We start from the raw sequence: 12,160 nt of genomic DNA, 5'->3' as shown, positions 1-12,160 counted from the left end.
ATTTGCCAGAATGAGTAATTCCCAGAAAAACAAATCAACAAAATTCAACTATTTCTCTACCTCAGATTTCATGTTGGGGACATTCAAAAAGGAGATTGAAAATGAAGCAATCACACACTTTAGTCTGCTTATTTTCCAAAATGGACAAGTGCCACACCCAAACATGAGTATAAAAATTTGACCTTAAGACATGCAGATGTGCGTGTCATATTTTCCTCAAAGCTTAACTCACAAAACAAAAAAAATCACTATGTATTTCAAGTTTTTTTTCTAAGCTTATTCAAAACTAGTTCTGCCAACCTCAATCACTTTCTTGTGGCTTTACTGTAAATGCAGCACAGGTCCAAAAGCCAAGTAATTATTATTTATATTGATTATAGTATTTCATCAAATGTTTACCTGCTTTTTTCCTGTTAGCCTAAGTTATAAGCTCCATTCAACTCATCAGTCCTTGCATAAAGTTTATTTATTAGTCACAAGTAGGCTTATATTCACACTGCAATGCAGTTATTATGAAAAATCCGCTAGCCGTCACACTCCGGTGCCTTTTCGCGTATACTGACGGAGAATTTAGCATGGCCAATTCACCTAACCTGCACATCTTTGGATGGTGAGAGAAAAGCAGAGTGCCTGGAGAAAACCCACACAGACACCAGAAGAATGTGCAAATTCCACACAGGCAGTGATCTAAGCCAGGAATCGAATCTGGGTCCTTGGCACTGTGAGACACCAGTGCTAACCATTGTGTCACCGTGCCGTCCTATACTATACTAGATAAATGTCACAAATTATCCAGTCAAACTTGATAAAGAATATGAACTCACATGCACACTTTGCATTTTAAGTCCACAATTCCCATTAAAACGTTTCTTCAGGAAGAAGCAGAAAACACAGTGACATGGTACGTGGGCAACATGGTGGCAGTGGTTAGCACTGCTGCCTCAGAAATTGACCTGGTTCAATTTGCAGATTAGGTCACTGTCTGTGTGGAGTTTGCATGTTTTCCCCATGTCTGCATGGGTTTCCTCCCAGAGTCTGAAAGATGTGCTGGTTAGGTGCATTGGTCATAAGAACATAAGAACATAAGAAATAGGAGCAGGAGTAGGCCATCCAGCCCTTCGAGCCTGCCCCGCCATTCAATAAGATCATGGCTGATCTGTCGCTGCTCAGTTCCACTTTCCCGCCCTCTCCCCATAACCCTTAATCCCCTCGCTTATCAAAAACCCATCAACCCGCGTCTTAAATATATTTAGCGAGGCAGCCTCCACCACTTCAACGGGCAGAGAATTCCAGAGATTCACCACCCTTTGAGTGAAGAAGTTCCTCCTCAACTCCGTTCTAAACCGCTCCCCCTTTATCTTGAGGCTGTGCCCCCTAGTCCTACTGTCCTTTCTGAGCGGGAAGAGTCTCTCCACCTCTATCCTATCCATCCCTTTCAACATCTTATACATCTCAATGAGATCTCCCCTCATTCTTCTAAACTCTAACGAGTACAAGCCCAGTTTATTCAGCCTCTCCTCATAGCTCAATCCCCTCAACTCCGGTATCAGCCTAGTAAACCTCCTCTGCACTCCCTCCAAGGCCAAAATATCTTTGCGCAGGTGCGGCGCCCAAAAATGCACACAGTACTCCAGTTGCGGCCTCACCAATGCCCTATACAGCTGCAGCAAGACCTCCCTACTTTTATATTCAATCCCCCTCGCTATGAAGGCCAGCATCCCATTCGCGTTCCTGACCACCTGCTGCACCTGCAAGCTGGGTTTTTGCGACTCATGCACAAGGACCCCGAGGTCCCTCTGCACCGTCGCCTGCTGCAGTTTTTCGCCACGTAAGTAATAGTCCTTCCTACCATTTTTCCTACCAAAGTGGACCACCTCACACTTGCCAACATTAAATTCCATTTGCCATTTCCTGGCCCATTCGCCCAGCCTATCTAGATCCTTCTGCAGACTCTCCACACCCTCCGCACAATTTGCCTTTCCCCCAATCTTGGTGTCATCAGCAAATTTCGACACTCTACACTCGGTTCCCTCCTCCAGATCATCTATATTAATGGTAAAAAGCTGAGGCCCCAGCATCGACCCCTGGGGCACTCCACTAGTCACCATCCGCCAATCCCAATAGCACCCGTTGACCCCCACTCTCTGCCTCCTATTTGACAACCAATCCTCTATCCACACTAACACCCTACCCCCAACTCCATGTCCCTCGACCTTCTGCAATAACCTTTTGTGAGGCACTTTGTCAAGCGCCTTCTGAAAATCTAGAAAGACTACATCCACCGGCTCTCCTCTATCCACCGCCCTAGACACGTCCTCATAGAACTCCAGTAAATTTGTCAGACACGACTTCCCTTTAATGAAACCGTGCTGCGTCTGCTCTATCAAGCAATTCCCTTCAATATGCCTTGCAATTTCCTCCTTAATGACAGATTCTGACATTTTACCTACCACAGACGTTAAACTAACCGGCCTATAATTCCCCGCCTTTTGCCTGGCACCCTTCTTAAACAACGGCGTAACATTAGCCGTTTTCCAATCATCCGGCACTTCCCCGGAATCCAGCGACGTTTGGAAAATAACCACCAAGGCATCCACTATCACCTCCGCCATTTCTTTCAGAACCCTCGGATGCATTCCATCCGGTCCTGAGGACTTGTCCACAATCAGCCCCTCCAGTCTGTCGAGCACCGCCTTTCTAGTAACAGTAATGTCATTAAGACCCTCCAGTCCTACCACCTTTCTATCGCTAACACCCAGCAAATTATTCACGTCCTCCTCCGTGAAGACAGAAACAAAAAAGTTATTCAATACCTTAGCCATATCCCCATCCCCTACCACTAGGTCCCCTTTCTCATCCTCTAAAGGACCAACATTCACCCTAGCCAGCCTCTTCCTTTTTATATATTTATAAAAACTCTTGCTATCCTTCTTTATATTAAGCGCTAGCCCAGCTTCATAGTTTCTCCTACCCTTCCTTATCAACTTCTTTGTCAATCTTTGTTGACATTTAAACCTCTCCCAATCCTCTTCTCGCCCACTACTCTTAGCTACTCTAAATTCCTCCGCTTTTAGTTTAACACTTTCCTTCACCTCCTTCGTTATCCACGGCTTATTACCTCTCCTCCTACTATCCTTTTTGACCATCGGAATAAATTTCCGTTGAGCACCAAGAAAGATCTCCTTAAAGATCCTCCACTGCTCCTCAACAGACCCTCCCTCCAACGCGCTCTCCCAGTCCACATTCGCCAATTCTTCTCTCATCCTACCGTATTTCCCTCTATTCAAACAAAGGACGCATGTCCGGGAACCCACTTTCTCCTCCTCCATCTGCACCAGAAACTCCATGCTACATTCTCCCTCAGTATATCCGAACGGAGTGTGGCGATTAGGGAATTTTCATAGTAACTTCATTGCAGTGTTAATGTAAGCTACTTGTGACACCAATAAATAAAATAAACTTTAAACATGAATGCACCATATTTTCAACTCCAGAGCTTGGATTTGAGACAAAACCAGATGAATGGAATTATGTCAAATACAAGGAATTTATACAAACGAAGATGCAACGATCTCAATGGACATAAAAATGTCATTTTTCTCAAAGACCACAGTGACTAGAATAAGAAAGAAAATTACACAAGTAGGCATTGCTTTATTGTGAAGGTGAAGACAAACAGAATAAAGACAGTTTTGTTCTGCTCTCAAGCAACAGCATTTGATATGCTAAAAGGGCCTATTTCTGTCCAATAACATTCAACATTTTTTTAAGTTTGTAGAGAAGCTTTCAGTGCATTTATTACATGCAGTTAAGATTTTCTACCAGCGCAAAAATCTACTCATCTTTTGTAACCAAGGTGGTAGAATGCTCAAATAAAAACAGCAAACATTGAAAACACTGAGCGGATCAGGCAATATCTGTGAAAAAGGAACAACTCTGACAAAAGATCACTGAAATGTTAAATCTGTTTTTCTGTCTGCAGATGTTCATACTAAATCACGTTGTAAGGGATGACTATAATTCCCCGATTTGTTGTATTCTTTAAAGAGACCTGAACTGGTTTCTAGTTGGGGCAGCCAGCACTTTTGATAAGGGATATTTATCCTGTAATCTAAATTAGACGCTGTGATCTTCTGGACTATTTTTAAACTGCTCACATAGATTGAGGAGGAATTTCAAAAGATTTTTTCCCTGTGAATTGGCCTGGATTTGTGTGTATATTTTTTGCCTTTTCAAGGATTCTAACAGCTGATGAATTTATTGATGATGCAGTAGGAATCACAACCACGTAGGACAAGTTGGATGGACAAATGCATCTTTCACTGTCATTTTTAGTCGCCCATATCAAAGTGGATATAACGCTACCATGTCTCCAATTAATACTGCTCATAGGCATCATGGAATTATAATTCAGGGTTACTGAACAATAAAACATCAACTGTTGAACAATTGGGACACTTTTAAAATTTGGGGAGATTACCCTGGAAACACCCATCCATACTCCCATTGCTAGACAGCAGAGGTGTGAAACAATGCTCAGTCCTTGCAATCTGCCTACTGCTCATTTCTCAAGATATGCAATTTACTTCTGAATGATAAAGTTTAGTAAATCATAAATCTCAGCATCAAGATCTTCACCATATTTTGTCAACATTGAAGGTGAAGAATTTATTACTATCTTATTCCACGCATCCCTGTCCTAATTCTATTGCCTTTGCTATATATGTAGGGGAAAACAAAAAAAAGGTTTTAATGCCAGTTCCTCACTCATCAGGGAGAGAGTAAATGCATGACAAAAACAAAAATTACATTTTATGGTCAACACCAGCCTTGCCTCCAAACCAATTGTAGTTGTTCAAGCTTCAGATTTTGGAACTTGAGCAGCTATTACTGTAATTGTGGCACATCCATGACGTTGAGCGCTTTGGAAATGCTGGATGACGTGACCACCAGGTCGTCAAGAAAGAGGCAGGCCTAGAACACATCTCGCTCCCAACCAGAATTCAGCTTCAAATACTAATGAAAATTATAGTTATATCAGGAGTGCAACTAGAACCAAATCACTAGCACCACAAGTGGCTTAGCTATACAAAGGGGCATAAAGAAGATTGGAAGAACAATAGTTATTGGAGAGTCAATAGTTGGAGAAACGAAATGTTTCTACAGCCGCAGATGGGAATTAATAATGGCATGTGGCCTCCCTGGTGCAAGGATCAAGCGTGTCACTGAACTGTTGCAGACCACCTTGAGGAGGCATGGCAAATAGCTATCAGTTGTTGTCCACATTGGTACAAACAACATTGTCAAAAAGAGGGTTGAAGTCCTGCAATCAAAATTTAGGGGTTAGGTAGGAAGTTAACAATCAGAACCTCAAAGTAGTAATCTCCAGACTATTCCTGGCACCAAAATAAAATACAAGAACTGAGGATAAAGCAGATTAGTGAGCTGCAGATGTACAGTCATGTGGAAATATATGTTGTGGCTATAATGGAAACCTGACTCAAAAGGGGATGGGGTATTAATTAACTGAGGGGAAACCAACTTCAATGGGTAAGAATTGATCTGATTCAGGTAAGGTGGAATCAAAGGTTGGCAGACAAAACTGTAACGTGAGCTATCCCTAAAGTGGAGATAGTTCCAGCACAATCAAGATAAAAAGGTACAGCAAACAAATCCAGATGATGGGTCAGAGATTCGGAAAGAAGTGTGCCAATGACAGATGTCAGGTGATAACAAAACCAAGAACTGTGCAGAATATAGATGGTTCAGAGGTGAAGTCAATCAGCAAATAAGCAAAGCAAAGATGAAGTATGAGAAGAGACTAGCAGCTAACATAAAAGATAAAACAAAAGTCTTCTGCTGACATATGAATAGCATGAGAATGGCAGAAGGAAAAGTGGTGCCAATCAGGGACCAAAAAGGGGATTTATGCACGGATGCTGGAAGCATAGTTGAGATATTAAATTTATACTTTGCATCAGTCTTTTATCAAGGAAGATACTGTTGCACAGGTCATGGTGAAAGAGGAGGTAATTCAGATGCTCAAATGGTTTAGAATTGGTGCAGAAGTGCTATTGGATTGACTGTCTTCAATTAAAAGTTGATAAAGCACCAAGGCCAAACGTGATACATCCAAGGCTTTAAAGGGAAGCGAGGGTGGAAATTGCAGAGACACTGGACATAATTTTTCACTTTCCTCAAGTTCAAAGGCACCAGATGAAGAGAATCGCAACTGTTTTACCTTTATTCAAAAAAAGGTGTAAAGGTAAGCCCTGCAATGACAGACCAGTCAATCTTAGTGGCAAGGAAGCTTGTAGAAATTATAATCTGGGATAAAAATTACTGGGCAAATATAGTTTAGGCAAGCCAGCATGGATTTGCTAATGGCAAATCATGGTTAACTAATCATTTTTGGTTGAAGACGTACCAGAAGGGTTTGATGAGGTTAATGCTGATGTGCTGTACATGGACTTCCAAAAGTAGTTGATAAACAAACTTAAAAGCAAAGTTAGAATTTAAGGAATAAAAAAGGACAGTAGCAACGTGAAATTGACCAAATGACAGGAAACAGAGAGTAGTGGTTAATGATTGCTTTTCGGAGGCTTCCCACCTCTACCACCCTTTCAGAGTATTCTAGGTTCCCACCACCTCTGGGTGATACAATTTATCTTCTCCTATAAACCTCCTGCTCTTTATCTTAAATCTATGCCCCCTCTGCTAAGGGGAAAACATTCCTTTCTATTCACCCCAACTATGCTCCTCAATTTTATACACCTCTATCAGGTCCCCCCTCAGCCTTCTCCTCTCCAAGGAAAACTACCCAGCCTATCCAGTCTCTCGATAGCCAAAATAGTGCAACCCAGGCAGCATCCTGGGTGAATATCTTCTGCACTTTCTCTAGTGCAATCACTTCCTTCCTTTAGTTGGTGCCCGGAACTGCACATAGTACTCCAGCTATGACCTAAGCAGCGCTTGAGACTGCTCCATGTATTCAATGTCTCAGTTACTAAAGGCAAATATGCCATATGCTTTTTAAACCACCTTATCTACCTGTCCTGCTGTCTTAAGAGATCTATGAACATACACACCAAGGTCCCTCTCTATTTTCCACACTTCCTCTGGTCTGACCATTCATTGTATATTCCCTTACCTTGTTATTCCTCCTAAAATGCGTTACCTCACACTTTTCAGGGTTAGATTCCACTTTCCATTGTTCTGCTCATCTAACCAGCCCATCTATATTGTCATGATTGATTTCAGGGATAAGGAATTTCAGTTTCATATACAGAATAGAGAAGTTAGGACTGTTTCCTTGGAGATCAAAAGTACAAACGAGATACAAAAAGTTTTGTTTGAACCTACAGAAAGCAATGGAAGGAATATTTTAAAAGAAAATTGATACCTCTTTGGGAAAGTGTGCAGATCACCTGCCCTGTGCTGTAAAATATTCATCAACACACAAAGTTGTACACCTTACCCAACTTTAGAAGTAAAGGTTCAGAATAGAGAGATTATTATAAGACAAGCGTAACATAACTAGTTACTTTCCAATTTTCCATCCTTCTACTATACAGATTAGATTTGGAGACCAAACCCTACAAAAGTGAAACCTTTCAAAGTTGAATATGAAATCAACGATTAGGAATAATTTTGAAATGCCACACAAAAATTGTAAAAACACTAATTTGTATGAAAAATTATTCTAAGGTCACCTTTCTAAACACAAATCTTGACTGTTTTAAAAGTGTCCTATTACTGGTAAAAGTTTTACTTTTAAAAAAAATCAATAAACTTTCCACTAACCGGTGCAGCAAATACTGTCCTTCACCAGATCTACATTGCAACCAATCGACTGATTCAGTGTAAACAACTTTACATCAATATTTTCACACTACAAATGGATTTAAACAAAGCAACAGGCAGAATTTTCTCGAGTAATGAAGCGCTGAAAATAAAGTTGACTTATTCAAGCTCATGGCCAATAATATTTTGTGCGAGAGGAGTTTGTCAGTAAAGATCAGGAACTTAACTTTAGAACAGAAGCTAAAAATCTATTTTATTAACTATCAAATAATAAATTAACCTTTTTTGGAAATCCAAACAACCAAATTTAAACAGTATTAGTTTAAAACAATCCTATGGTATTCCAAATGTGCACATGCAGCAAGTAGCAAGGCTCAGCAATTACAGATCATTACAATGTTTTCAGACTCCATTTTTGAAGTAAGCAAACAAACTTAAGCATATTTCCTAAAAAATATTTCTCATTAAACACAAATATAGAAATTAAGCAAGACATTTGGAAAAATCTATTATTTTAGATGCACAGATGTTTGTGAACCAAGATAAGACACATGTTAATTTCCAATAATAAGGCTGCAAGTTCTAAGGTCAGCATGTCAAAGCATTAATTTGTTTGTAACCAATCCACAGTTTAAAGTTGAAATCTGAGAAATATAAAGCATGATGGAAGGTCAGAACAGAATAATCAGAATATCTTTGATTTAAAAAGAGGAACATAAGCTCACATTGTTTTTCTTGTTAAATTTTGTAGAAATATGCTCTTCCAACCATTATGCTTCACTATAGTTAAGGCAACAGGAGGCAAGCGATATTAAGATTAATTATGATGCAAGACCTGATACTTAATTTTTGTAGCTGGCAATAATAGTAGTGCTTAAATAATTTGCTCAAGTTTGATCCACTTGCAATATCTCTCCCACCAGCATTAATAAGAGTATTAACTATAATTGCAATGTCAGATTATAGCAACCACTCAGATTCCAAAGTACACATCAAATAATTCCTACAGTCTGCTCACAATTTAAAGATGGTTATAGCGATGAATTTTAACCTGGTTCAATGTATCTTAGACAAAAACCTGTCATATTAATTATTATTTGTATCAAAGAGAACAAAGAGGAATTTGGAAAGTCAAACTCCAGTAAACCCATGGAAATATAGTCCAACGCACTGGGTTCTGAACCAGGTCCACTTTCATGAGGAAAACCTTACTCTTTAAAAAAAATACAGCAAGTGGATACAATCTGGAATGTACAGCTGAAAGGATAGTGGAAATGGATTCAATCATGATTTTCAAAAGGGAATTGAATAAGCAGCTGAAGGGAAAAAAATTGCAGAGCTACAGGGAGATGGAATAGAAGTGGGATGAGCAAAAATGCTATCACAGCAAGCCAGCACAGACTTGATGGTACAAATGGCCTCATTCTAGGAGCCATACAAACCAGACATGTGATCTAACTAGACCATATTGTTATGGATAGGTCACAGAACAGTTGGCATTGCTTCGGCTCTAGCTAATCTTGTACTGAATTTTACTCAAAGTGCAAATACAGCATAAAATACTCAGTCAAAATCCAGGATTTAGCTCACATTAAATTTAGTGTGCGGCACGGTGGCTAGCACTGCTGCTTCACAGTGCAAAGGACCCAGGTTTGATTCCTGGCTTGGGTCACTGTCTGTACAAAGTCTGAGTGGGTTTCCTCTGGGTGCTCTGGTTTCCTTCCACACTCCAAAGTCATAACGTGGATTGGCAATGCTAAATTTCCCCTTAGTGTCAGGGGGACTAGCTAGGGTAAATACATGGGGTTATGGTGATAGGGCCTGGATGGGATTGTGTTTGGTGCAGACTCAATGAGTCAAATGGCCTACTTTTGCACTGTAGGATTCTATGGATTCCAAGACTGTAAACATTTGGGAGCCATGCATTATTCCCTAAAATACTTTTATTACAAGCTGAAACTTGTAACAAGTAATATCATCATGATGTTCTACTACAAAACAACTGTAGGCTTCAGATCTTATTTTCTCCAACAAGATCAATTTGATTACGCATTCCTAATCTAGCTTCAGTTTTGAATAAATTACTGATTAAATCTGTATAAGGATAGTTTGTAAATATTTTCATTTGAATAATGGTGTCTCTCTCGATATGCACCATACTTCCAGGACTGATCATTTTAAAATATTAAATATAAGTTAGGAATTGGTAACAGTTGGCCAGGCAAGAAAACATTTTCTCAAGTCATGGTTCCATTCAAAATTCCAAACTGTAAACTTTAAACTAGCAGCATGACACAGCAAATCTAGATCAGCCCACAATTTAATTTCCAATGAGGTGCATTTTACACCAGCACACACAAACTTGCCGGGAAAATGACAATTTCCTAAATGCGAAACTAGTTATTCCAGAAAACCAAAATATTCAAATCATTTCAGTTGGCTGCAACTTAAAAATCAAAACAAAATACACGGCTAAGTAAAGACATTTATTAAAATAGAAGTAGCTGCTCAGATGTAAAATTTGTGTGGTGTCAAACCCTGCACTGTTGTCACAAGAACAGGCTGTGTTTTGACAACCTGAACCTTCCCTCTGAAAACTCAGAAATGAATCAATCTGTCACTTCCCGACTAATATATTAGACGCGTCTAATCAGAAAGATACTTCCAAAAATAAAACACTGAAGGGTTCAACTTATAAAGGAAGCTCCTGCCTATATTGGGGTTTCCCAATAGGAAACAGGGAGGTTGGGAACATTAGTAGGACAGCAACAACAACAACACCCACCACCCCCCTCCCTCCCCCGCTCTGCCAGTTATAGAACACAGTAAGAGGGCCCGGCCGCAGTACAAACTCACTCCTTCCTCATCTGAGAAATAAAACAGAGAGAGAAAAAAATATACTGATACGTACCCAGCGGTTTCATAAATCTATTATGCGCAGTTATTAAAACGGGAGAAGGTATTTGTTGCGAGTAATCTGAAATGAGAACGGTGGCTGTAAAGTATTTACTTTAGTTTTAAAAAATGGATGTGTGTGTATTGCCGAAAGCTCGGCGGGAAAGAACAGCAACAAGCCTGACTTTTCAAGATGGCTGCTTCGCCTCTTGTGTGGGTTCAAGCCTTCGAGCGGACGGATGCGGCTTGTTTTGACAATCCCAGCAACCTTTGCGCCGGACTTGTCAATCATTTCCCCCCCCCCCCCCAAGTATTGGATCCGCCTTCCTCCTCCCCTCCCCGCCAGGTCCCCCCAAAACAGGAAACCAGAAGGGCTCCGCTGACAAAAAAACCACGCCCCCCCCTCGAGAAAGGTGACCAATCGGCGGGTAGCAGCGTTGACGTCTACCGCGTCCTCGACGAAGAAGCGACCCCCCTCCCTCCCCCTTCAGCGTTTCCTCTGTCGGCTAATATGGCGGCGCGGGGAGGTGGGTGGTGAGTGCTGAGGAGGAGGTGGAGTAAAATGTCAGTCAGGAAATCGTTCGCTGTGAGTTTATTCCGGTTGAGGCAGGGTTGTGGGGGGAGGGAAAAAGTGTGATATTTCAAAAGAGAAGTGACGGAAGCCTTCCAAATGTAACCAATTCGTCGACCAGAGAGCAAATGAAACAGGAGAGCGTTATAAATAACCGATTTTCAAATTTCGAATAGGCTTTAAAGATGCCGTGTCTTTGTGGGTGTGTTTTGTAAACAAGCCTGCCTCTTGCAAATTTATAAATCTACCCGTTTTTGCATTCTAAGAATCACATCTCTGTCGTAATAGTTTTTTATTCCTATGCAGCTATATTAATAAAGTTATAGGATCAGAGGGAGATCAATCGACAAAGTTATCCAATTCGTCTCATTCCCTACTCCATAGAGATAGATACCATTGAGCCAAGATAAATGACAAGAGCAGAATAAAAAGGTTCTAAGTTAAAGAACCTTTAACTTTAACTTGCAAAGAGCAGATTTGAAGCAAAGCAGGCTTGAGAAAAGCCCTGTAAGTCAGAGCAGATAACTGAAGGATGGTGACTCCTTGCTCCAAGCTCTTTGGAGCACTGGTGTTCTGTTTGACATTGATGAGAATCTGAAATTGTGAAAGATGGAGTGTCCTTGAAGATTCAGAGGAAAGGAAACTCAGGCAGTGAGATTAAACCCTGGAAGTGGATCCTTGTTTAAGCTGTTCAAGTGCCACCAACATTTGGACATTGGAAATCTTTGTTTGCAATACATATAATCCCTACAATACAAAAGGTGGCTATTCAGCCCATCAAGTCTACCAACTTTCCAACAGAGCATCTTTCCCCCCCACTCCACCACTCCACCCCTCCACCCCCCACCCCCCACTCTATCCACATAGCCCCATGTATTTACTGAGCTAATG

The 12,160-nt window shown here is 40.7% G+C and overlaps 1 protein-coding gene across 6 annotated transcripts in view; it reads right to left on the bottom strand.

Moving 5' to 3' along the window:
- Positions 1 to 10,929, bottom strand: part of ppp6r3 (protein phosphatase 6, regulatory subunit 3) — a 108,600-nt gene extending 97,671 nt beyond the window's left edge. For all 6 annotated transcript variants that reach the window (XM_080190246.1, XM_080190247.1, XM_080190248.1 and 3 more), the window contains exon 1: positions 10,715 to 10,929. The gene's annotated coding sequence lies outside the window, so the exon portion shown is untranslated. The remainder of the gene's footprint in view (positions 1 to 10,714) is intronic.
- Positions 10,930 to 12,160: the final 1,231 nt, after the last annotated feature.

The sequence above is a fragment of the Carcharhinus amblyrhynchos genome, chromosome 6 (genome assembly GCF_965287045.1).
Source record: "Carcharhinus amblyrhynchos chromosome 6, sCarAmb.v2.hapA, whole genome shotgun sequence".
NCBI classification, from domain to species: domain Eukaryota; kingdom Metazoa; phylum Chordata; class Chondrichthyes; order Carcharhiniformes; family Carcharhinidae; genus Carcharhinus; species Carcharhinus amblyrhynchos.
The sequence above is the reverse complement of the archived record's forward strand: the minus strand, read 5'-3'. Positions and strand labels throughout refer to the sequence as shown.